Raw genomic sequence first — 24,225 nt, 5'->3', positions numbered from 1 at the left:
CAAACGGTCACGGGGCCGCTTTCGGTATTCTCCCCATTTATAATGAGACCAAGGCATGTCCCTTTCCTTTGATCCTCAATCGAATCCTCCCCTCGCCCCGAGTTCCAACACCCAAGGCTCCAGATTCGGGTGCTTCGGACCTTCGACAATGTCCGGCTCCGACCTTCAGGGCCGGTGGATGCCCTCTTCCATCACGGAAGAAGACGTGCTAAAGCTGAGAGACGCCAGGTACCTAACCTATGAGATTTCGCATAGGTTGCCCGCTCAAGGGCAAGTCGTTCCCACTCCCGAGCCTGGTGAGAGCATCGTGTTCATGTCTCACTTCCGTCGGGGTTTTGGCTTCCCGATGGACCCCTCCGTGAAGGGGCTCATGTTTTATTACGGGCTGGAATTCCATGACTTGGCTCCGGAGTCCATCCTCCACATCTCATCGTTCATTGTCGTCTATGAAGCCTTCCTCCGCACTACCCCTCACTTCGGTTTGTGGCTCAATACCTTCAACATGGAGCCGAAGATGATCGAGGGGCGACAGGCAGAGTGCGGAGGGCCAGTCATAAGCAAGAGGGACGATGCTCCATGGCCCGAGGGCTCTTTTCAAGAGGATCTTGGCTTGTGGCAACAGGAGTGGTTCTATATCACCGCTCCCAGGGGCAGCAGGCAGGTGCCGCTACCCGCCTTTCGCTCGGGCCCTCCACAACGGCTGGCGTCATGGGTCAACAAAGGGCTTAACTGGGGGGCGTCCAAGGACGTACCAATATTGCAGGGCCGGATTCGAGACCTTCGAGAGAGGGAGATCAATCTGGTCGTAGTGGCGCAGGTTAGGCTGATTCGGCGCCTTCTGCCCTGCAAACGCCGCCCCCTCCGCCGGTGGGAATTCAATCCAGAGGGACCGCGAGCTCTTCAATACTTCATGGGTACGACACCCACGGAGATGTATAAACTGTTCTTCGGATCACAAGAGATGTGTCCGGACTCGACCGAGGACGCCGGCCTAAGCTGCAATCGCCCGGATACTCAAGTAAGTAGTCCTGTGTCCGGACATACCGTCTGTTTATTTATCATAGATTTGCCTTTTAACCAGCTATCCCTTGAACAGGAGTGGATAGCGAAAGAAAAACTGATACGGTGACCGGCCCCCCTCCCTGAGACCACGCCGGATCCCGTGTTAGTCAAGATGCTGGAGGTTGCGCCTTTAGAAGAGGGCGAAGAGGAAAACAGGAAAACTACCGCCTCTGCTAAGGAGGCGCTCAAGGAAGGGGGGATCGAGAATCCCTCCCTCCAGGGGGAGAAGAGGACCGCTTCCGAAGATCCGGAGGCCAAGGCCTCAAAGCGGGGGAAGAAATCTTCACCGGAGGGTCCTGCGCCGGGAGAAGCCCTGGCCGCACTATTTCCCCAAGGGAATCAGCCCTCCAGCGAGCCGTAAGTAGAAAAAAGGGGAGTTTCGTAATAAGGGACATCCCTGTTTTATTTCTGAGGATGACCGAAGTTCTTACCTTGTAGTTCGGATCTCAGCCCTTCCCAACAGAGCTCATCTTCGGGGGATCTTCGTCTGGAGATGATGGAGAGCGAGACGCCTCCATCTGCCGCACCGTCAGATGGGGCGGACGACCCTGAGGTGTCGTCGTGGAGGGTCTCCCCGAGTCCGGCGGGGCCGGAGAGTTCGGCACCAACTGGTGTACGGCCGGAGGAGCTGAAGGAAGTTTTGCGCATAGAGTGCGCCCTGTATAGATAGTAGCCCCTGAGACTCGGTATGTTGTTAGAAGTGACGGTGTGCCGAGGATCATAATCTCAGTGTTAAGATGTCGCCGTTCCTATTCAGGGGGCGGAGCGTTCGGTGGCCAGCCGGACTGATAGAGTTGCCGAACTGAAGTGGCAACTGGACGTTGCGGATGCGGACATCGCGCTGCTCAATAAGCGACTTGACGAGTCACAAGGTATGTGGTTTCTCCGCGGTCGGCTGATAAGGGAGCTGATGCCCACGCCTTAGAACATGTATGCTTGATGCAGATGGCGCCGCTGCTATGGAGGACCTTGGGGCAGAGCTTGCTCGAGCCAAGGAGCAAGCCAGAAGGAGTGATGCGGCTGCCTCGAAGGCAGCCGAAGAGCTAAAAGCCGAAAAGGCTGCTCACTGCCGAAGCAGGGAGGAGATGGCCGGAATGGCCGTGAAGCTGAAGGATGGGACCGACCGCTATGAGGTTCTTGAAAGAGAACGCCGAGCGGGGCAAGAGGACCTGAAGAAGGCCACCGTCGAAGCCAAGGATGCCCGCTCTGCGATGAGGGCTATAAAGGAGGAGCTGCATCAGGCCGGAGACATTGCGGCGAGAAAGCCCTTTCTGCTGTGTAGGAAGTTCACGGATCCAAAGTATGCTCAGTGGGCCAGTTGTGGGGTGCGGAGGATGCTTATCTGAATTTGGCGGCGAGTGCGGCGGACGCAGTCATGCACTTCTGAAGCCAAAAGGATCACGAAATGGAAGAGCTTTTTTGGTCTCAGTTCCATAGTCCGGAGCGTCCACTTCCGTTAACCGATCGGTTGGCTGAGTGGGCTGAGCTGAATAGATTGTCTGGACTTGCCATGAAGGATGTCGTGGCTCATCCGTGGACGGAAAGGCCCAAGCCGAAAAGTTATTTTGTCTTAGTGCAGCAGTTCCTTGATGCGGTGCCGCATATCAAGGCGATGAAGCGGTCGGCATCATAGAGGGTGCACGGATGGCTCTCGCCCGTGTCAACACATACTGGGCAGAGATGGATGCCACCGACGTTGCATCCCGGGATTCGGACAAAAGCCGATTACCCGCCGAGCACTATTTTGAGGAAGTCCTGCAGGGCGCTCGTTTAATAGAGTCGCAGTGCTCGAAAAACGTTATGTTCAAATGACATGTATGATTTGTAAAACCATATTTATAATATAAGGGCCTTTTATACTTGTGCGTTCAAGTATTGTAATATCTCCTGTGCGGCCGTTAATGTATATGTATATATAACCTGAAAGATGGCAGTCTTCGGCTTCAGCCCCCATGCACATGGTGCGGGGGTGTTTGCAAAAAAGCGCATTTTCACAATTAATCCAACGTCTTGGTCCTGTGAAGGAGGTGGTAGCGTAGCAAACTAGGCAACCGGACTATAATGCTTTATCACTTTCACTTAGCCATAGGAGTTCGAAGGTGGGGCTACGATATAGCCCCTAGGGGCACCGCGCTCTCCGAATTCGGGCGCGCATTTGTGCCTGACCGGGAAACGGTCCTTCGTCAAAGCGGAGGAATTCTAGACATTCCGGTAGTCGATCGAGTGGTTGACCAGTCTCTCGCTATATCATGACAGTCAGTTTTCGGCTTTCTCTACTGAGGTGCTCGCCAGGCCGAACCGGGGCACAATCGCAGTAGTTCTCCTGGTGCCGCGTTAGCCGATAAAACAGAATGTAAGGCAGCAAAACACAGGAGCCGGGCAAACCCAACATTTGACCAAAGACATGATTCGGAGCTGATGCATATAAGTCCTAACTCGAGACGCCGAACACTCCCTAAGGTATTCGGTCGTTATGAAAATGGGCAGAACGATGCCCTAAGCCCCTAGTGTCCAGGTACGCGCGAAATCTTCTGACGCGGCCGATGCCAAAACGCCAGCCTCCTCCTCGGTTATGGTAAGAAACCGGGGGATGTGTATCAACAAGAGACAGTAAAAAAGGTTTACGCAGGGTCTTAATCTGAAAAGAATCCTTGCAACGGGTCCCTGCTGCACGTCTTCGCATGTGTCTCCGTTGTGCTGTATCCTGGACGGGTGTAGCATGTTGTTCATCTGTAAAAGAGAAGAACTTAGTTTGAAGAAAGATCGTGCGAAAAATGTATTTAAAACAGAATATGATTTAAGAAATGAATAAAATTGAGCTTTATTGGCTCTCATTCTTCCTTCGTGCAGCCCCTTGTAAAGGGGTACGCGGCTAGGGAGCCCCTTGTTTATTTATACCGAACTCGCCTAACCGTGTCCGGGGTCTGAATGACCTGTTTTAGGGGCTTTGATCAGCAAGGCCGGATTAGTGTGTGGCTGTCAAGGCAGTCTCACGTTCTTCCGCGGTCGAGGAACACTCGAAGTTTCCCTTCAATGAGATGATACCGCGTGGACCGGGCATTTTAAGTGTGAGAGACGCGTAATGCGGTATTGCGTTAAAGCGGGAGAAAGCTTCGCGTCCCAATAGTGCTTGATGGCTACTGTTGAATGGGGCGATATGGAAGATTAGATTTTCGCGACAGAAGTTGTCGGATGAACCGAACACGACTTCTAGTAGTAAGTGGCCCGTACAATTGGCGTGAGGGCCTGGCGTTACTCCTTTAAAGGAAGTGTTGCTATGGCGAATTTTGGTAGGGTCTATTCCCATTCTGCGGATTGTGTCCTGGTATAGCAGGTTTATATCGCTGCCGGCATCCATTAGGACTTGTGTAAGCTGTATTCCGCCGATTATAGGATCCAGTATCAAAGCAGTCCATCCTGCGTTTCGAATACTTCTGGAGTAATCCTGATGGTCAAAAGTAATTGGTTTTGACATCCAGTTTCGGGACTCCGCTGGGGTGGACCATGCGGCGCGTACTTTAGTAGGTGCCGCCCTATTTTTCCTTGTTATCACTTGAAGTGAATTCACTGTTTTGACTTCTTGTGGGAAGTTCTTTTGTTTTCCGGTGCTCTTCTTGTGGGGTTCGTCATCGTCCTCGCTTGGTGTGTCGAGCCCCTTGTGTTCGGTGTTAAGTCGGCCGGATTGCTTGAAGACCCAACAATCTCTATTGGTATGGTTTGCAGGCTTCCTGGGGGTACTGTGGATTTGACATATCCTGTCCAAGATTTTGTTTAGGTTGGATAGCTCGTCACTGTTGTCCTTAAGAGGTAGTGTTTTGTTGTTCGGCCGAGAGCTTTTGAACCCGGCGTTGACCACCGTGTTCTATGGGCCATTTTCCTTAGTCCGGCGCTGGTTTTTTCTGTGTCGTGGCTTCCCATTTCCATCCTGACCTCGGATGTACTCGGGTCGCTGGTGCTGCATCTTGCCAGCCAGCTATCTTCTCCCGCGCAGAAGCGGGTCATGAGGCTTGTTAGTGCGGCCATTGTCCTTGGCTTTTCCTGGCCGAGGTGTCTGGCGAGCCATTCGTCTCGGACGTTATGTTTGAAGGCTGCTAAGGCTTCGGCGTCCGGACAGTCGACTATTTGGTTCTTTTTGGTGAGGAACTTGTTCTAGAATATGCAGGCTGATTCTCCGGGCTGTTGAGTTATGTGACTTAAATCGTCTGCATCCGGAGGGCGGACATAAGTCCCCTGAAAATTTGCTCGAAACGCATCCTCGAGCTCTTCCCAACTTCCAATGGTATTTTCTGGGAGGCTTTTGAGCCAATGCCGAGCTGGCCCTTTGAGCTTGAGGGGTAGGTATTTTATGGCATGGAGATCATCTCCTCTAGCCATATGTATGTGTAGGATATAATCCTCAATCCAGACTCCGGGGTCTGTTGTTCCGTCGTAGGCCTCTATGTTTACGGGCTTGAATCCCACTGGAAATTCATGATCCAGTACCTCATCGGTGAAACATAGGGGGTGTGCGGCGCCCCTGTATTTAGGTGTACCGTTATTTTTGAACACTCTACGTGTTGTGTTGCTCCCTGGAGCCTTCTTTCTTGGCCCATAGATGGACCTGACCGGGCCATCCTTTTTGCGAGGATCCTTTTTTGGATCGTGTGTCGGCTTGTGTGCGGTGCCGCTTGCCGCTCTTTGCTTGTCATGTGGTCGTCTATCCGACCAGGCGGCCTCTTTGTTCTTTGACTGTGGGGGCTCTACGGCCTCCTCGTCAAATTCGGGCAACAACTTGCGCTTCGAGTAGCTCTTTGCTTGGTGACTATCGTCGTATTTATCTGCGGTCTTGAGTACTTTGCTCCTTCTCATTCTGAGTACGTCTTCCACTGTTTTGAGCTTCCGCTTTTGCTTCTTCAAACTTCTTGAAGTGGCGACGAGCCTTTTGTGGAGGTTCTTATGCTCCGGTGATGTGTCCGGCATGAGATCATCTGGACTGTTGTTTTCGCCGGGGATGGTTTGCTCGTCCAATTCATCCTGTTCGGACAGTTGCTTGGTGGCATGTTCGTCGTCCACGGGTTCTCCCTGCTCCACGGCTGGGTCTGTGTGGGTGCTGTTGTTATCAAGGCGGGACTTCGGGCGGCGCTTGCGTCGCCGTTTTGGCTGTTTTTCGGGGGAATTATCCTTCACCGCGTCCCGTTGTTCCTCATTATCGCTTCCTTTTGGTGTATCCACCATGTATACATCGTGAGTTGAGGTGGCTTTCCAGTGCCCTGTGGGCGCTGGTTCTTGGTCGTCTCCGGCATCGTCGTCCATACCGTCGATGTCCTCAGAGTCGAAGTCTAGCATGTCGGTTAGGTCGTCGACAGTGGCTACAAAGTGGGTGGTGGGTGGGCTTTGAATTTCTTCGTCGTCCGCATCCCAACCGTCCTGACCGTGGTCCGGCCAGGGCTCTCCTGATAACGAGGGATATTTTAGCGAATTCAGGACGTCGCCAAAAGGCAAGTGCTGAAAGATGTCCGCAGCGGTGAACTCCATGATCGGCGCCCAATCGGATTCGATTAGTAGGGGCGCGGGAGGTTCGGAGTCCGGCGAGGAGTCCGGCACCTTGGAGTCACGAGCTTCACAAGGGACAAGGTCGGTATTCGGCTCCATCGCCGTAGAGGTAGTAGCCCCCGAGGCTGTGTCTAGCCACCCATCCTCGATCGGAGCAGTCGGCTCCGAGTTAAGGGTCGGAGCAGACTCTTGTGTGGCCTCCAAGGCACTGTCCGGCAGCAGAGCTAGATCATGCCCATCGTGACAGTGCGGCGCGCTCGGCTGTGGCTCAAATCCGTCGAAGATCAAGTCTCCGCGGATGTCGGCCGTATAGTTCAAGCTTCCAAATCTGACCTGATGGCCAGGGGCGTAGCTTTCGATCTGCTCCAGATGGCCAAATGAATTGGCCCGCAGTGCGAAGCCGCCGAATACAAAGATCTGTCTAGGGAGAAAAGTCTCACCCTGGACCGCGTTGTTGTTGATGATCGAAGCAGCCATCGGGCCTATAGGTGACGACACAGAGGAACTCTCAATGAAAGCACCAATATCGGTGTCAAAACCGGCGGATCTCGGGTAGGGGGTCCCGAACTGTGCGTCTAGGCGGATGGTAACAGGAGACAAGGGGCACGATGTTTTTACCCAGGTTCGGGCCCTCTCAATGGAGGTAAAACCCTACTCCTGCTTGATTGATATTGATGATATGGGTATTACAAGAGTAGATCTACCACGAGATCAAGGAGCCTAAACCCTAGAAGCTAGCCTATGGTATGATTGTTGTTCGTCCTATGGACTAAAACCCTCCGGTTTATATAGACACCGGAGAGGGCTATGGTTACACAGAGTCGGTTACAATGGTAGGAGATCTACATATCCGTATTGCCAAGCTTACCTTCCACGCCAAGGAAAGTCCCATCCGGACACGGGACGAAGTCTTCAATCTTGTATCTTCATAGTCTTGGAGTCCGGCCAATGATGATAGTTCGGCTATCCGGACACCCCCTAGTCCAGGACTCCCTCAGATGTCGTGACTCATTTGTGGCCGAAAAGGCCTGAGCCGAAAGTTATTTTGGCTTGGTGCAGCAGTTCCTTGATGCGGTGCCACATATCGATGCAATGAAACGGTCGGCATGCATAGAGGGTGCACGGATGGCTCTTGCCCGTGTCAAAACATACTGGGCAGAGATGAAGGCCACCAACGTTGCGTCCCAGGGATTCGGACAGAAGCCGAGTACCTGCCGAGCACTATTTTGGGGAAGTCCTGCAGGGCGCTCGTTTAATAGAGACGCAGTGCTCGAAAAATGTTATGTTCAAATGACATGTATGATTTGTGAAACCATGTTTCAAATATAATATAATGGCTTTTTATACTTGTGCGTTCAAGTATTGAAATACCTCCTGTGCGGCCGTTACTATATATGTGTATATAACCTGAAAGATGGCAGTCTTCGGCTTCATCCCCCACGCACATAGTGCGGGGGTGTTTGCAAAAAAGCGCATTTTCACACTTAATCCAACGTCTTGGTCCTGTGAAGGAGGTGATAGCGTAGCAAACTAGGCAACCGGACTATAATGCTTTATCACTTTCACTTAGCCATAGGAATTCGATGGTGGGGCTACTATATAGCCCCTAGGGGCACCGCGCTCTCCGAATTCGGGGCGCGTATGTGCCTGACCGGGAAACGGTCCTTCGTTAAAGCAGAGGAATTCTAAACATTCTGATGGTCGATCGAGTGGTTGACCAGTCTCTTACTATATCATGACAGTCAGTTTTTGGCTTTCTCTACTGAGGTGCTCACCTGGACGAACCGGGGCACAATCACAGTAGTTCTCCTGGTGTCGCGTTAGCCGATAGAGCGGAACGTAAGGCAGCAAAACACAGGAGCCGGGCAAACCCAACATTTGACCAAAGACATGATTCGGAGATGATGCATATAAGGCCTAACTTGAGACACCGAACACTCCCTAAGGTATTCGGTCTTTATGAAAACGGGCAGAACAATGCCCTGAGCCCCTAATGTCCAGGTACGCGCAAAAATTTCTGACGCGGCCGATGCCAAAACGCCAGCCTCCTCCTCGGTTATAGTAAAAACCGGGGGTTGTGTATCAACAAGAGACAGTAAGAAAGGTTTATGCAGGGTCTTAATCTAAAAAGAATCCTTGCAACGGGTCCCTACTGCACGTCTGCGCCTGTGTCTCTATTGTGCCGCATCCTAGACGGGTGTAGCACGGTGTTCATCTGTAAAAGAGAAGAACTTAGTTGGAAAAAAGGATCATGCGAAAAATGTATAAACAGAGTATAATTCAAGAAATGAATAAAAATTGAGCTTTATTATCTCTTATTGTACATGCGTGCAGCCCCTTGTAAGGGGGTACGCGGCTAGTAAGCCCCTTGTTTATTTATGCCGGACTCGCCTAACCGTGTCTGGGGTCTCAATGACCTGTTTAGGTGCTTTGATCAGCAAGGCCAGATTAATGCGTGGCTGTCAAGGCAGTCTCACGTTCTTCCGTTTTTGAGGAACACTCGAAGTTTCCTTTTAATGAGATGATGCTGCGTGGACCGGGCATTTTAAGTGTAAGAGATGCATAATGCGGTATTGTGTTAAAGCGGGCGAAAGCTTCGCGTCCCAATAGTGCTTGATAGCTACTTCTAAATGGGGCGATGTGGAAGACTAACTTTTCACGACGGAAGTTGTCGGATGAGCCGAACACAACTTCTAGTAGTAGAGAGCCCGTACAATGGGCATATGGGCCTGGCATCACTCCTCTAAAGGAAGTGTTGCTATGGCGAATTTTGGTTGGGTCTATCCCCATTCTGCGGATTGTGTCCTGATATAACAGGTTTAGATCATTGCCGCCGTCCATTAGGACTTGTGTAAATTGTAGTCCGTCGATTATAGGATCTAATATCATAGCAGTCCATCCTGCATTCCGGATACTTCCAGAGTAGTCCTGATGGTCGAAGGTGATTGGTTTTGACAACCAGTGTTGGGACTCCGTTGGGGTACACCGTGCGGCGCGTACTTTAATGGGTGCCACTCTATTTTTCCCTGTTGTCACTTGAAGTGAGTTTACTGTTTTGACCTCTTGTGGGAAATTCTTTTGTTTCTCGTTGCTTTGCTTGTGGGGTTCGTCATCATCCTCACTTGGTGTGTCGAGCCCCTTGTGTTCGGCGTTAAGTCGGTCGAATTGTTTGAAGACCCAACAATCTCTGTGGGTATGGTTTGCAGGCTTCCCGGGGGTGCTGTGGATTTGGAATATCTTGTCCAAGATTTTGTTTAGGTTGGACAGCTCATCGCTGTTGTCCTTAAAAGGCAGTTGTTTGTTGTTTCGCCGAGAGCTTTTGAATCCGGCGTTGACTGTCGTGCTCTTCGGACGATTTCCCTTGGTTGGGCGCTGGTCCTTGCTGCGTCGTGGTTTCCCATTTCCATCCCTGACCTCGGATGTACTTGGGTCGCTGGTGCTGCATCTTGCCAGCCAGCTATCCTCTCCCGCGCAAAAGCGGGTCATGAGGCTTGTTAGTGCGGCCATTGTTCTCGGCTTTTCTTGGCTGAGGTGTCTGGCGAACCATTCGTCTCGGACGTTGTGTTTGAAAGCTGCTAAGGCTTTGGCGTCCGAACAGTCGACTATTTGGTTCTTTTTGGTGAGGAACCTGTTCCAAAATTTGCGGGCTGACTCTCCGGGCTGTTGACTTATGTGATTTAAATCGTCTGCATCCGAAGGGCGGACATAAGTCTCCTGAAAATTTGCCTGAAACGCATCCTCGAGCTCTTCCCAACTTCCAATGGTATTTTCTGGGAGGCTTTTGAGCCAATGCCGGGCTGGCCCTTTGAGCTTGAGGGGTAAGTATTTTATGGCGTGGAGGTCATCTCCTCTAGCCATATGTATGTGCAGGATGTAATCCTCAATCCAGACTCCAGGGTCTGTTGTTCCGTCGTATGCCTCTATGTTTACGGGCTTGAATCCCGCTGGAAATTCATGATCCAGCACCTCATCGGTGAAACATAGGGGGTGAGCGGCTCCCCTGTATTTGGGTGTGCCGTGATGTTCGAATACTCGACGTGTTGTATTGCTTTCTAGAGCTTTCTTTCTTGGCCCGTAGATAGACCTGACTGGGCCATCCTTTTGGCGCGAATCTTTATGCGGATCGCGTGTTGGCTTGTGTGCGGCGCCGCTTGCCGCTCTTTGTTTGTCATGTGGTCGTCTATCCGACCGGGCGGCCTCTTTGTTCTTTGATCGTGGGGGCTCTACGGCCTCTTCGTCAAATTCGGGCAGAAGTTTGCGCTTCGGGTAGCTCTTTGTTTGGCGACTATCGCCGTATTTGTCTGCGGTGTTGAGTACCTTGCTCCATCTCATTCTGAGTGCGTCTTCCGCTGTTTTGAGCTTCCGCTTCTGCTTCTTCAGGCTATGTGCATTGGCGATAAGCCTTTTGTGGAGGTTCTGCTGCTCCAACGATGTGTCCGGCATGAGATCGTCCAGACTGTTGTTTTCGCCGGGGACGGGTTGTCTATCCAAGTTATCCTGTTTGGATGGTTGCTCGAGGGCATGTTCGTCGTCCACCGGTTCGCTCTGCTCTATGGCTGGGTCTGTATAGGTGATGTCTTTGTCGAGGCGGGACATTGAGCGGTGCTTACGTCGCTGTTTTGACTGCTTTTCGAGGGAATTATCCTTTGCAGCGTCCCATTGTTCCTCGTTATCGCTTCCTTTAGGGGTATCCACCATATATACATCGTGAGTTGAGGTGGCTTTCCAGTGCCCTGTAGGCGCTGGTTCTTGGGCGTCTTCGGCATCGCCGTCCATACCGTCGATGTCTTCGGAATCAAAGTCGAGCATGTCGGTTAAATCATCGACAGTGGCTACAAAGTGGGTGGTGGGTGGGCGTTGAATTTCTTCGCCGTCCGCATCCCATCCTTCCTGGCCATAGTCCGGCCAGGGCTCTCCTGATAAAGAGAGAGACTTTAGTGAATTCAAGATGTCGCCAAAGGGCGAGTGCTGAAAGATGTCCGCGGTAGTGAACTCCATGATCGGCGCCCAATCAGATTCGATTGGCAGGGGAGCGGAAGGTTCGGAGTCCGGAGAGGAGTCCGACACCTTGGAGTCACGGGCTTTACGAAGGACAGGCTTGGTATTCGGCTCTATCGCCATAGAGGTAGCAGCCCCCAAGGCGGTGTCCAGCCACCCATCCTCAATCGGCGCAGTCGGCTCCGAACTAAGGGTCGGAGCAGACACATGTGCGGCTTCCAGGGCACTGTCCGGCAGCAGAGTTAGATCATGCCCATCGTGACAGTGCGGCGCGCTCGGCCGTGGCTCGAACCCGTCGAAGATAAAGTCTCCGCGGATGTCAGCTGTGTAGTTCAAACTTTCAAATCTGACCTGATGGCCAGGGGCGTAGCTTTCGATCTGCTCCAGATGGCCAAGTGAATTGGCCCGCAGTGCAAAGCCGCCGAATACGAAGATCTGTCCGGGGAGAAAAGTCTCACCCTGGACCATGCTGTTGTTGATGATCGAAGGAGCCATCGGGCCTATAGGTGATGACACAGAGGAACTCTCAATGAAAGCACCAATGTCGGTGTCAAAACCGGCGGATCTCGGGTAGGGGTTCCCGAACTGTGCGTCTAGGCGGATGGTAACAGGAGACAAGGGACACAATGTTTTTACCCAGGTTCGGGCCCTCTCGGTGGAGGTAAAACCCTACTCCTGCTTGATTAATATTGATGATATGGGTAGTACAAGAGTAGATCTACCACGAGATCAAGGAGGCTAAACCCTAGAAGCTAGCCTATGGTATGATTGTTGTTCGTCCTAAGGACTAAAACCCTCCGGTTTATATAGACACCGGAGAGGGCTAGGGTTACACAGAGTCGGTTACAATTGTAGGAGATCTACATATCCGTATCGCCAAGCTTGCCTTCCACGCCAAGGAAAGTCCCATCCGGACACGGGACGAAGTCTTCAATCTTGTATCTTCATAGTCTTGGAGTCCGACCAAAGATGATAGTTCGGCTATCCGGACACCCCCTAGTCCAGGACTCCCTCAATCCTCATTTTTCACAATCTTAGGGGGAGAACCAGCATGATTTAAATGAGTAGAGGGAATCAGTCCTCCATAAGTAAGTGGAGGTTCCACATGGGCAAAGATTCCACAACCATTTCTACCACTAGACAAAGGAACTTTCTCACTAGTAGCTTCCCCCTTGTCGGAATTAGCATCCGTCACCTTGTTAGTGGGATCGACCACTTCCAACGGTGTGGAGGATAATTTGAGACCATCAAGAAAGTTCTTAAGCATGCCTTTGACATCGGCCGTCATGGAGGTTTTCAGTGTGTCCAAAGCCACATTGAACTCCTCACGTGAGACCGAGGTTTCTCCATCGGTCGTAGACAAGGATGGAATCACATCGGGGTGCTCCTCCTCACCATCTACGGTTTCAACCATACTCTTTGGATGGCAAAGTCCTTAATAAAGAGACGAGGCCCTGATACCAATTAAAAGGATCGATATAGTTGACTAGAGGGGGGTGAATAGGCAACTAACAATTTTTAGCTTTTCTTTACCAAATTGAACTTTGCATCAAAGTAGGTTGTCTAGAAATGCAATTAGGTGGACAACCTATATGATGCAACAACAACAAGCATACAAGCAATCAAGGAATGCAACACAACATAAGCTTGCTCCCCAAGAGATAACCAAAAGTGGAGCCGGTGGAGACGAGGATGTGTTACCAAAGTTCCTTCCCTTTGAGAGGAAGTACGTCTTCGGTCGAGCGGTATGGAGGCACAATGCTGCCCAAGAAGCCACTAGGGCCACCGTATTCTCCTCACGCCCTCACACAATGCGAGATGCCATGATTCCACTATTGGTGTCCTTGAAGGCGGTAACCAAACCTTTACAAACAAGGTTGGGGTTATCTCCACAATTTAATTGAAGGCTCCCAACGATTCCACGAATCTTCACCTCAATGGATTGTGGCTCCGAGGATACCTCTTCCGTCTAGGGTGTCAAACACCCAAGAGTAACAAGTTGATGATGATGTAGAAGCCGGGGAACGCAAATCGGTTTGGTGGAAGTGTAGATCGGGGGAACCTCCTTCTATCCTCCAAGTATCGTGAAGTTTGGGTAGTTGAGGAGGGAGATCTCAAGACTTTGGTGATTTGGGAATGGAGGAGCAAAGCTTGGGCAAAGGTTAGGGTTGGGAGGAAGAAGAACGGGGGTATAAATACCCCCATGGGATATTTGCCTGTTATGCAGCCGCTGCCCCGGGTACCCAGACTAAAGGGGTCCGGGCGCCCGGACAAAAGCAGAGTAGTCCGGGCACCCGAGGGTCAAGGCCTTGGGCACCCGGAGTGAACAAGGAGGTGCAGACGATGGGCACTATGGAGGGGCCGGGCACCCGGGGGCCCCAAACCCCAAGCACCCGCACCATGCAGGGGCGGAGAGGAGGCGGCGGGCAGGGGGGCGGGCACCCGGGGGGTCCAAACCCCGGGCACCCACACCATACAGGGGTGGAGAGGAGGCGGCGGGCAGGAGGCGAGCACCCGGGGGCCCCAAACCCCGAGCACCCGCACCATGCACGGGTGGAGAGGAGGCGGCGGGCAGGGGGCCGGGCACCCGCACTAGGCAGAGAGGGGCGAGGTGAAGGTGGAGAAGGGCCCGGGCACCCGGGGCACTAGACCCCAGGCACCCGCACCGATCAGAGAGGATCATGAGGTGGTGGAGACGAGAGGGAGGAGGCCCCGGCACATGAAGAAACTCCCGATAATGCCTGAAGCAGATAACAAAGAAGGAAGAGAGAAGTTTGAGTTCCCCAACTCCAAGATCATATCAACCCCTCTTGATAGTACGGATGTTCCTATGACTCAAAAAGAAACCGAAAAACTTCTCAAGCTGACACCGAACACCGTCTTTTCTCTCTTTGGACTTGATAGGGTTACAGATGCCCGTCGATGCACAAGAGGCGATAATGTCCTGAAATAAACTTGACAACCGACATTAGTCCTCGCGAATCATATTGTGATCAATCATCAAAATGTAATTGAGTGACAATTGCACTTTCAGCGACGCACTTTCAGGCGTGCGTCCACGGCGTCCTTCTGCGGCAGCCATCGACTCAATATCGGTCGACTCCAGCAGCATCTTCACTCCCCGCTGCTCGTCGTCACAAGTGAGCTAGTCGATCGCGGCTTCAGTGGTAGGTAAAACATGCGGTGGCCCGTCAGTAGGCCACCCCTCAAGTCGCGGCAATCAAGCTCGACGAATCTCTCTACGGGCTATTCGACCTATCGACTGGCTCTGTCGAGACCCTGTCCGAGTGCAATAGCAGCAACCCTGCAGCAGAAGTCCTGATGGTCGACACGCCATGTAGCCCGCCTGGTTTTCATTGCAGCGGCGGCAGCGATGGTGGCGGCGATCCATTGCATGGTCACGAGGAATATCGTCCTGAAGCCCTCACTTCGCAGCAGAGAGATGAGCTGCACCATCGCAATGTGGAGGCGCTTCACACTCCCATCATCGGAGAGACCTTTGAGGCTCGGGCTTTGGAGGCTGTGCGCTGGCTACTTTGGCTGAGCGCGCACGCCTGGAGAACCTTCAATATTCACTCGATGAATGCACTCGACGATAACCCCGAATCCAGTCGATGTCAGTGACAATTGTTTCCTCCTGAACCTCAGGTATACCGCACTCCGATCCAGAATCTTATAGCTGCAGACTGCATAGCAGAGTCGATTCAACCGTCCCAATCGAAGGCTGGAAGAGGTTTGATGCAGATCCGAGCACTGCTCTGAGCAGCAGGAGAGAAAAACACAGCCATTTCTCAGTCTCGCAAGAGGATCCATAGCAGGTCCCTGGTGGCGGACACTGTCCAGTCGGCTCACAGCCCAAGATCGCCTCTGCGGCGTGAGGGTCGTGGGCACCACCAGGAGCAGTACCTGGGGCAGAACCATGAGCAGTATGATCATCGACTCGGCCGTGATGACCGTCGTCGAGTGCCTACGCCCCCTCCGAGGGGCAGATCGTACGTGCCCCAGCAGTATGATGATAAGCGCCCGTATAGCGATGAGCGGAGGGTCCCAGTCGACCCAAGAGAGCCCGGGTTTGATGCGAGATCAATTCTTGTACAGGGTTTGGTCGGCAGGAACCGAGCACACAGAGAAGGACTGGACAGAGATCGTCCGACTGGTAGCATGGTTCATGTCTCCGGACCTGAATGCTTCAGCAGAGCCATCAGAGCTGCTGAGATCCCTCCCAACTTCAGGTTGGCAACGGGAGTGAGTAAGTTCACCGGAGAGTCGAAGCCTGACACTTGGCTGGAGGATTACTGAGAGGCTATGCAGATTGGCGGTGGCAATGAGGATGTAGCCATGAAACATCTCCCCCCGATGTTGGAGGGTTCGGCCAGAGTTTTGTTGAATCAGTTGGCTCCTGGCAGTATTTTCAGTTGGGAAGATTTGGCCCGAGTGTTTGTTAGGATATTTGAGGGTACTTGCAAACGACCAGCGGGGCTGACTGAATTACAGCAGTGTTTCTAGAAGCCTAATGAAACTTTAAGAGATTATATCCAGAGGTGGACCACTCTTCATCATACAGTGGAAAATGTGTCACATCACCAAGCAGTTTGCGCCTTCAAGGAGGTGTTCGGTACAGAGAGCTTAACCTGAAATTCGGTTGGGCAGGAGATATGACCCTGGACCGAATGATGGAAATATCCACTCGGTACGCTAACGGCAAAGAAGAAGACTGACTCCGCAGTGGCAAGAACAAGCCAGTCGCCCAGGACACCGAAGGAGGAAATTTCGGTCGGAAGCAGAAGCGCAAAGCCAAACCCGCAGGTCCTAGTGAGGCCGCAGTTGTGACCCAAGGAAAATTCAAAGGAAAGCCTAAGGAGCCATGGATCCCCAAGAAGGTGAAAGATCAAGCAGGAAATGATGTGCTAGATTTGTCGTGTCATATACACACCAAGAAGGATGAAGAAGGAAACTTGATTTATCCCAAGCATACCACTCGACAGTGTTAACTCCTAATTCAGAGCTTCCGAGAGGGTCAGCCCAGTGAGAAGGAAAAAGAATGTGATGAGGATGAAGACAAAGAGGAAGATGATGGTTATCCCAATGTCAATACCACTTTGGTGATTTTTGCTGACATTGAAAGCAAAAGTCGACTGAAAGTCATCAACAGAGAAGTGAACATGGTTGCTTCGGCAACAACGACATATCTGAAGTGGTCAAAAACTCCCATTAAATTTGACCAGTCCGATCACCCAGCACACGTTGCTACCCCGGGCAGCAAGCGTTGGTGGTCGACCCAGTCGTTGGAGGTACCCGACTGACCAAAGTCCTTATGGATGGTGGTAGTGGCTTGAACATTTTGTACGCCGAGACCCTCCGAGGGATGGGCATTCCGATGTCCAAGCTTAGTGAGAGCAGTCATTCCGGGGAAGAAAGCTGATTCACTCGGCCAGATCACTCTTGATGTGGTTTTCGGTGATTTCAAGAATTGCCGCAAGGAAAAGTTGACATTTGAAGTCGTGGATTTTCATAGTGCCTACCATGCTATTCTGGGCAGGCCTGCGTATGCTCGATTCATGGCTCAACCGTGTTATGTGTACCTCAAGCTGAAGACACCTTGTCCCAAAGGTGTGATCATAGTCATTGGAAATCAGCAAAGAGCAGAAGAGTGCCTCCAGAAGGGCTCAAAGATTGTCGATGAACAATGGCAGCAGTGGAGATGCAAGAATACCAGAAGAATGCAGATCTGAGTGAATTTTTGCGTGCTAAGAAGCCTGCTTCAGAGTCTGCATTTCAGTCGTCCGGGGAAACAAAGCCAGTTCACATTCACCCGACCGACCCCAATGCTGCTCCGACTCATATCTCAACAACACTCGACAGCAAATAGGAAGAAGCGCTCATCCAGTTCCTCCGTGAGAACTGGGACATCTTCGCATGGAAACCATCCGACATGCCAGGTGTACCCAGGGAGCTGGCTGAGCACCATTTGCGAGTCGACCCAAAAATAAAACCTATCAAAGAGCATCTACATCGGTCCGCGATGGAGAAAAGGAAGGCAATTGGTGAGGAGGTGGCTTGGCTTCTGGCAGCTGAGTTTATCAGAGAGATATACCACTCCAAGTGGCTCGGCAATGTTGTCATGGTACCTAAGAAGGATGATTCACTTCGTCTATGCATCGACTTCAAGCATTCAATCGGGCCTGCCCGAAAGATCACTTCCCTCTACCCTGCATCGACCAAATTGTCAATTCGACCGCAGGGTGTGAGCGTCTGTCCTTTTTGGATGCATATTCCGGGTACCATCAGATCCAACTGTATAGCCCCGATGAAATAAAAACGGCTTTCATCACCCCATTTGGGTGTTTTTGCTATGTTACCATGCCTTTTGGTCTCAAGAATGTTGGCGCCACATTCATGTGCATGACACAGAAGTGTCTGCTCACTCAAATAAGTCGGAATGTGGAAGCATACATGGATGACATTGTGGTCAAGTCACGTAAAGGTTCCGACCTACTGAATGGCCTCGCTGAAACCTTTGCCAATTTGAGAAGATATGATATCAAGCTTAATCCGTCAAAGTGCACATTCAGAGTCCCAGGTGGAAAGTTACTCGGTTTCCTCGTTTCCGAACGAGGGATCGATGCAAACCTAGAGAAGGTTGGTGCAATCCTCCGAATGAAACGCCCCGTGCGTGTGCACAACGTTCAGAAGCTTACTGGTTGTTTGGCTACATTGAGCCGATTCATCTCTCGTCTCGGTGAAAAGGCATTGCCTCTTTACCGACTGATGAAGAAATCTGACAAGTTCGAGTGGACTCTTGAAGCTAAAGCAGCGTTTGTAGAGCTCAAAGCCCTGCTTTCCATCCAGCTGATGCTTACTGCCCCAATCAGCAAAGAGCCTTTACTGCTTTATATTGCAGCCACTGGACAAGTTGTCAGCATGGTGCTCATGGTCGAGCGGGAAGAAGAAGGCAAAGCCTACAAAGTTCAACGCCCGGTGTATTATATTTCTGAGGTCTTGACTCCATCCAAACAGAGATATCCGCATTATCAAAAGCTTGTTTATGGAATTTATTTGACCTCACAAGCTTGCTCCGGCCTGGGAAGGTCCCTTCATCATCACCAAGGTGCTCCACAATGGAGCTTATCACCTTTACAATGTAGCCAAGAAAGTAGACGAGCCACGCTCGTGGAATGCGAATCTGCTCCGCCGTTTTTATACCTAAACACTTGAGTCGACGAGTTGTAATAAGGATCATTCAGTTTGCTTATCAAAGACAAGATTTGTGCAGTATCTTAACGATTGTTCCAAACACATGTGTTCAAATCCCCTAGTGGGTGACTTAGTCGCGAACCCGGTTTGCCTAAAGTTTCAAAAACACTCCGAGTGGAGAGCAATCCTTCCACTCGGGGGCTTAGCTGCGAACCCGATTTGCCTAAGTTAAAAAATCCTCCGAGTGGAGAGCAATCCTTCCACTCGGGGGCTTAGCTGCGAACCCAATTCGTCAAAGTTAAAGAATCCTCCGAGTGGAGAGCAATCCTCCCACTTGGGGGCTTAGCTGCGAACCAATTCGCCTAAGTTAAAAAATTCTCAGAGTGGAGAGCAATCCTTCCACTCGGGGGCTTAGCTGTGAACCCGATTCACCTAAGTTAAAAAATCCTTCGAGTGGAGAGCAATCCTCCCACTCGGGGGCTTAGCTGCGAACCCGATTCGCCTAAGTTAAAAAATCCTCCGAATGGAGAGCAATCCTCCCACTCGGGGGCTTAGCTGCGACCCCATACTCGCCTAAGTTAAAAAATCCTCTGAGTGGAGAGCAATCTGTTGGGGAACGTTGCAGAAAATTAAAATTTTTCCTACGGTTTCACCAAGATCCATCTATGAGTTCATCTAAGCAACGAGTCAAGGGAGAGAGTTTGCATCTACATACCACTTGTAGATCGCGTGCGGAAGCTTGCGAGGTGATGATGTAGTCGTACTCGACGTGATTCAAATCACCGATGACCAGCGCCGAACGGACGGCACCTCCGCGTTCAACACACATACGGGACGGGAGACGTCTCCTCATTCTTGATCCAGCAAGGGGGAAGGAGAGGTTGATGAAGATCCAGCAGCACGACGGCGTGGTGGTGGATGCAGGGCGTCACAGCAGCAGGGCTTCGCCGAGACTACGAGGGACAGACGTAACGGGGGGGAGATGGAGGCGCCAGGGGCTGGTGTATGAAGTCCCTCCTCTCCCCCACTATATATAGGGGTGCCAAGGGGGGGGCCGGCCCTAGTAGATGAGATCTACTAGGGGGGCGGCGGCCTAGGGGAGGTTTCCCTCCCCCCCCCCAAGGCACCTAGGGGTGCCTTCCACCACTAGGACTCCTCCTAGGGGGAAACCCTAGGCGCATGGGCCTATAGGGGCTGGTGCCCTTGGCCCATGAAGGCCAAGGCGCACCCCCTACAGCCCATGTGGCCCCCCGGGACAGGTGGCCCCACCCGGTGGACCCCCGGGACCCTTCCGATGGTCCCGGTACAATACCGATAACCCCGAAACTTGTCCCGATGCCCGAAATAGCACTTCCTATATATAATTCTTTACCTCCGGACCATTCCGGAACTCCTTGTGACGTCCGGGATCTCATCCGGGACTCCGAACAACATTCGGGTTTCTGCATATACATATCTTCATAACCCTAGCGTCACCGAACCTTAAGTGTGTAGACCCTACGGGTTCGGGAGACATGCAGACATGACCGAGACGCTATCAGTCAATAACCATCAGCGGGATCTGGATACCCATGATGGCTCCCACATGATCCTCGATGTTGTCATCGGATGAACCACGATGTCGAGGATTCGATCAAACCCTGTATGCAATTCCCTTTGTCAATCGGTACGTTACTTGCCCGAGACTCGATCGTCGGTATCCCAATACCTTGTTCAGTCTCGTTACCGGCAAGTCACTTTACTCGTACCGTAATGCATGATCCCATGTCCAACACCTTGGTCACATTGAGCTCATTATGATGATGCATTACCGAGCGGGCCCAGAGATACCTCTCCGTCATACGGAGTGACAAATCCCAGTCTCGATCCGTGTCAACCCAACAGCTACTTTCGGAGATACCTGTAATGCACCTTATAGTCACCCAGTTACGTTGTGACGTTTGATACACCCAAGGCACTCTTACGGTATCCGGGAGTTACACGATCTCATGGTCGAAGGAAGAGATACTTGACATTGGCAAAGCTCTAGCAAAATGAACTACACGATCTTTTATGCTATGCTTAGGATTGGGTCTTGTCCATCACATCATTCTCCTAATGATGTGATCCCGTTATCAACGACATCCAATGTCCATAGTCAGGAAACCATGACTATCTGTTGATCACAACGAGCTGGTCAACTAGAGGCTTACCAGGGACATATTGTGGTCTAAGTATTCACACGTGTATTACGATTTCCGGACAATACAGTTATAGCATGAATAAAAGACAATTATCATGAACAATGAAATATAATAATACTTTTATTATTGCCTCTAGGGCATATTTCCAACAGTCTCCCACTTGCACTAGAGTCACCAATCTAGTTACATTGTGATGAATCGAACACCCATAGAGTTCTGGTGTTGATCATGTTTTGCACGCGAGAGAGGTTTAGTCAGCGGATCTGCGACATTCAGATCCGTGTGCACTTTGCAAATCTCTATGTCTCCATCTTGAACATTTTCACGGATGGAGTTGAAACGACGCTTGATGTGCCTGGTCTTCTTGTGAAACCTGGGCTCCTTGGCGAGGGCAATAGCTCCAGTGTTGTCACAGAAGAGTTTGATCGGCCCCGACGCATTGGGTATGACTCCTAGGTCGGTGATGAACTCCTTCACCCAAATCGCTTCATGCGCTGCCTCCGAGGCTGCCATGTACTCCGCTTCACACGTAGATCCCGCCACGACGCTCTGCTTGCAGCTGCACCAGCTTACTGCTCCACCATTCAACATATACACGTACCCGGTTTGTGACTTAGAGTCATCCAGATCTGAGTTGAAGCTAGCGTCGACGTAACCCTTTACGATGAGCTCTTCGTCTCCTCCATAAACGAGAAACATGTCCTTCGTCCTTTTCAGGTACTTCAGGATATTCTTGACCGCTGTCCAGTGTTCCTTGCCGGGATTACTCTGGTATCTTGCTACCAAACTTACGGCAAGGTTTACATCGGGTCTGGTACACAGCATGGCATACATAATAGATCCTATGGATGAAGCATAGGGGATGACACTCTTCTCTTCTTTATCTTTTGCCGTGGTCGGTGACTGAGCTGAGCTCAGTCTCACACCTTGTAACATGGGCAAGAACCCCTTCTTGGACTGATCCATTCTGAATCTCTTCAAAATCTTATCAAGGTATGTGCTTTGTGAAAGACCTATGGGGCGTCTCGATCTATCTCTATAGATCTTGATGCCTAATATATAAGCAGCTTCTCCAAGGTCCTTCATTGAAAAACACTTATTCAAGTAGGCCTTAATGCTGTCCAGAAATTCTATATTATTTCCCATCAGGAGTATGTCATCTACATATAATATGAGAAATGCTACAGAGCTCCCACTCACTTTCTTGTAAACGCAGGCTTCTCCATAAGTCTGCATAAAGCCAAACGCTTTGATCATCTCATCAAAGCGAATGTTCCAACTCCGAGATGCTTGCACCAGTCCATAAATGGATCGCTGGAGCTTGCATACTTTGTTAGCGTTCTGAGGATCGACAAAACCTTCCGGCTGCATCATATACAGTTCTTCCTTAAGATGCCCGTTAAGGAATGCCGTTTTGACGTCCATTTGCCATATCTCATAATCATAGTATGCGGCAATCGCTAACATGATTCGGACGGACTTCAGCTTCGCTACGGGAGAGAATGTCTCGTCGTAGTCAATCCCTTGAACCTGTCGATAACCCTTAGCGACAAGTCGAGCTTTATAGATGGTAATATTACCATCCGCGTCCGTCTTCTTCTTAAAGATCCATTTGTTTTCTATCGCTCGCCGATCATCGGGCAAGTCTGTCAAAGTCCATACTTCGTTTTCATACATGGATTCTATCTCGGATTTCATGGCTTCAAGCCATTTGTTGGAATCCGGGCCCGCCATCGCTTCTTCATAGTTCGAAGGTTCATTGTTGTCTAACAACATGATTTCCAGGACAGGGTTGCCGTACCACTCTGGTGCGGAACATGTCCTAGTGGACCTACGAAGTTCAGCAGTAACTTGATCCGAAGTACCTTGATCATCATCATTGTTTTCCTCTTCAGTTGGTGTGGGCATCACAGGAACGGTTTCCTGCGCTGCGCCACTTTCCTGCTCAAGAGGTAGTACTTCATCGAGTTCTACTTTCCTCCCACTTACTTCTTTCGAGAGAAACTCTTTTTCCAGAAAGCATCCGTTCTTGGCAACAAAGATCTTGCCTTCGGATCTTAAGTAGAAGGTATACCCTACAGTTTCCTTAGGGTATCCTATGAATACGCATTTTTCCGACTTGGGTTTGAGCTTTTCAGGTTGAAGTTTCTTGACATAAGCTTCGCATCCCCAAACTTTTAGAAACGACAGCTTAGGTTTCTTTCCAAACCATAATTCATACGGTGTCGTCTCAACGCATTTAGACGGTGCCCTATTTAAAGTGAATGTAGCTGTCTCTAGAGCGTATCCCCAAAATGATAGCGGTAAATCGGTAAGAGACATCATAGACCGCACCATATCCAATAGGGTGCGATTACGACGTTCGGACACACCGTTTCGCTGAGGTGTTCCAGGCGGCGTGAGTTGTGAAACGATTCCACATTTCCTTAAGTGTGTACCAAATTCGTGACTTAAGTATTCTCCTCCACGATCTGATTGTAAGAATTTTATCTTTCGGTCACGTTGATTCTCTACCTCATTCTGAAATTCCTTGAACTTTTCAAAGGTCTTAGACTTGTGTTTCATTAAGTAGACATACCCATATCTACTCAAGTCATCAGTGAGAGTGAGAACATAATGATATCCTCCGCGAGCCTCAACGCTCATTGGACCGCACACATCGGTATGTATGATTTCCAACAAGTTGGTTGCTCGCTCCATTGTTCCGGAGAACGGAGTCTTGGTCATTTTGCCCAAAAGGCATGGTTCGCACGTGTCAAACGATTCATAATCAAGAGACTCTAAAAATCCATCGGCATGGAGCTTCTTCATGCGCTTGACACCAATGTGACCAAGGCGGCAGTGCCACAAGTATGTGGGACTATCGTTATCAACTTTAAATTTTTTGGCATCTACACTATGAACATGTGTAATATTACGTTCGAGATTCATTAAGAATAAACCATTGACCATCGGAGCATGACCATAAAACATATCTCTCATATAAATCGAACAACCATTATTCTCAGACTTAAATGAGTAGCCATCTCGTATTAAACGAGATCCAGATACAATGTTCATGCTCAAACTTGGCACTAAACAACAATTATTGAGGTTCAAAACTAATCCCGTAGGTAAATGTAGAGGCAGCGTGCTGACGGCGATCACATCGACTCTGGAACCATTCCCGACGCGCATCGTCACCTCGTCCTTCGCCAGTCTCCGTTTATTCCGCAGCTCCTGCTGTGAGTTACAAATATGAGCAACGGCACCGGTA

This window comes from Triticum aestivum, chromosome 6B, assembly GCF_018294505.1.
Source record: "Triticum aestivum cultivar Chinese Spring chromosome 6B, IWGSC CS RefSeq v2.1, whole genome shotgun sequence".
NCBI lineage: Eukaryota > Viridiplantae > Streptophyta > Magnoliopsida > Poales > Poaceae > Triticum > Triticum aestivum.
The sequence above is the reverse complement of the archived record's forward strand: the minus strand, read 5'-3'. Positions refer to the sequence as shown.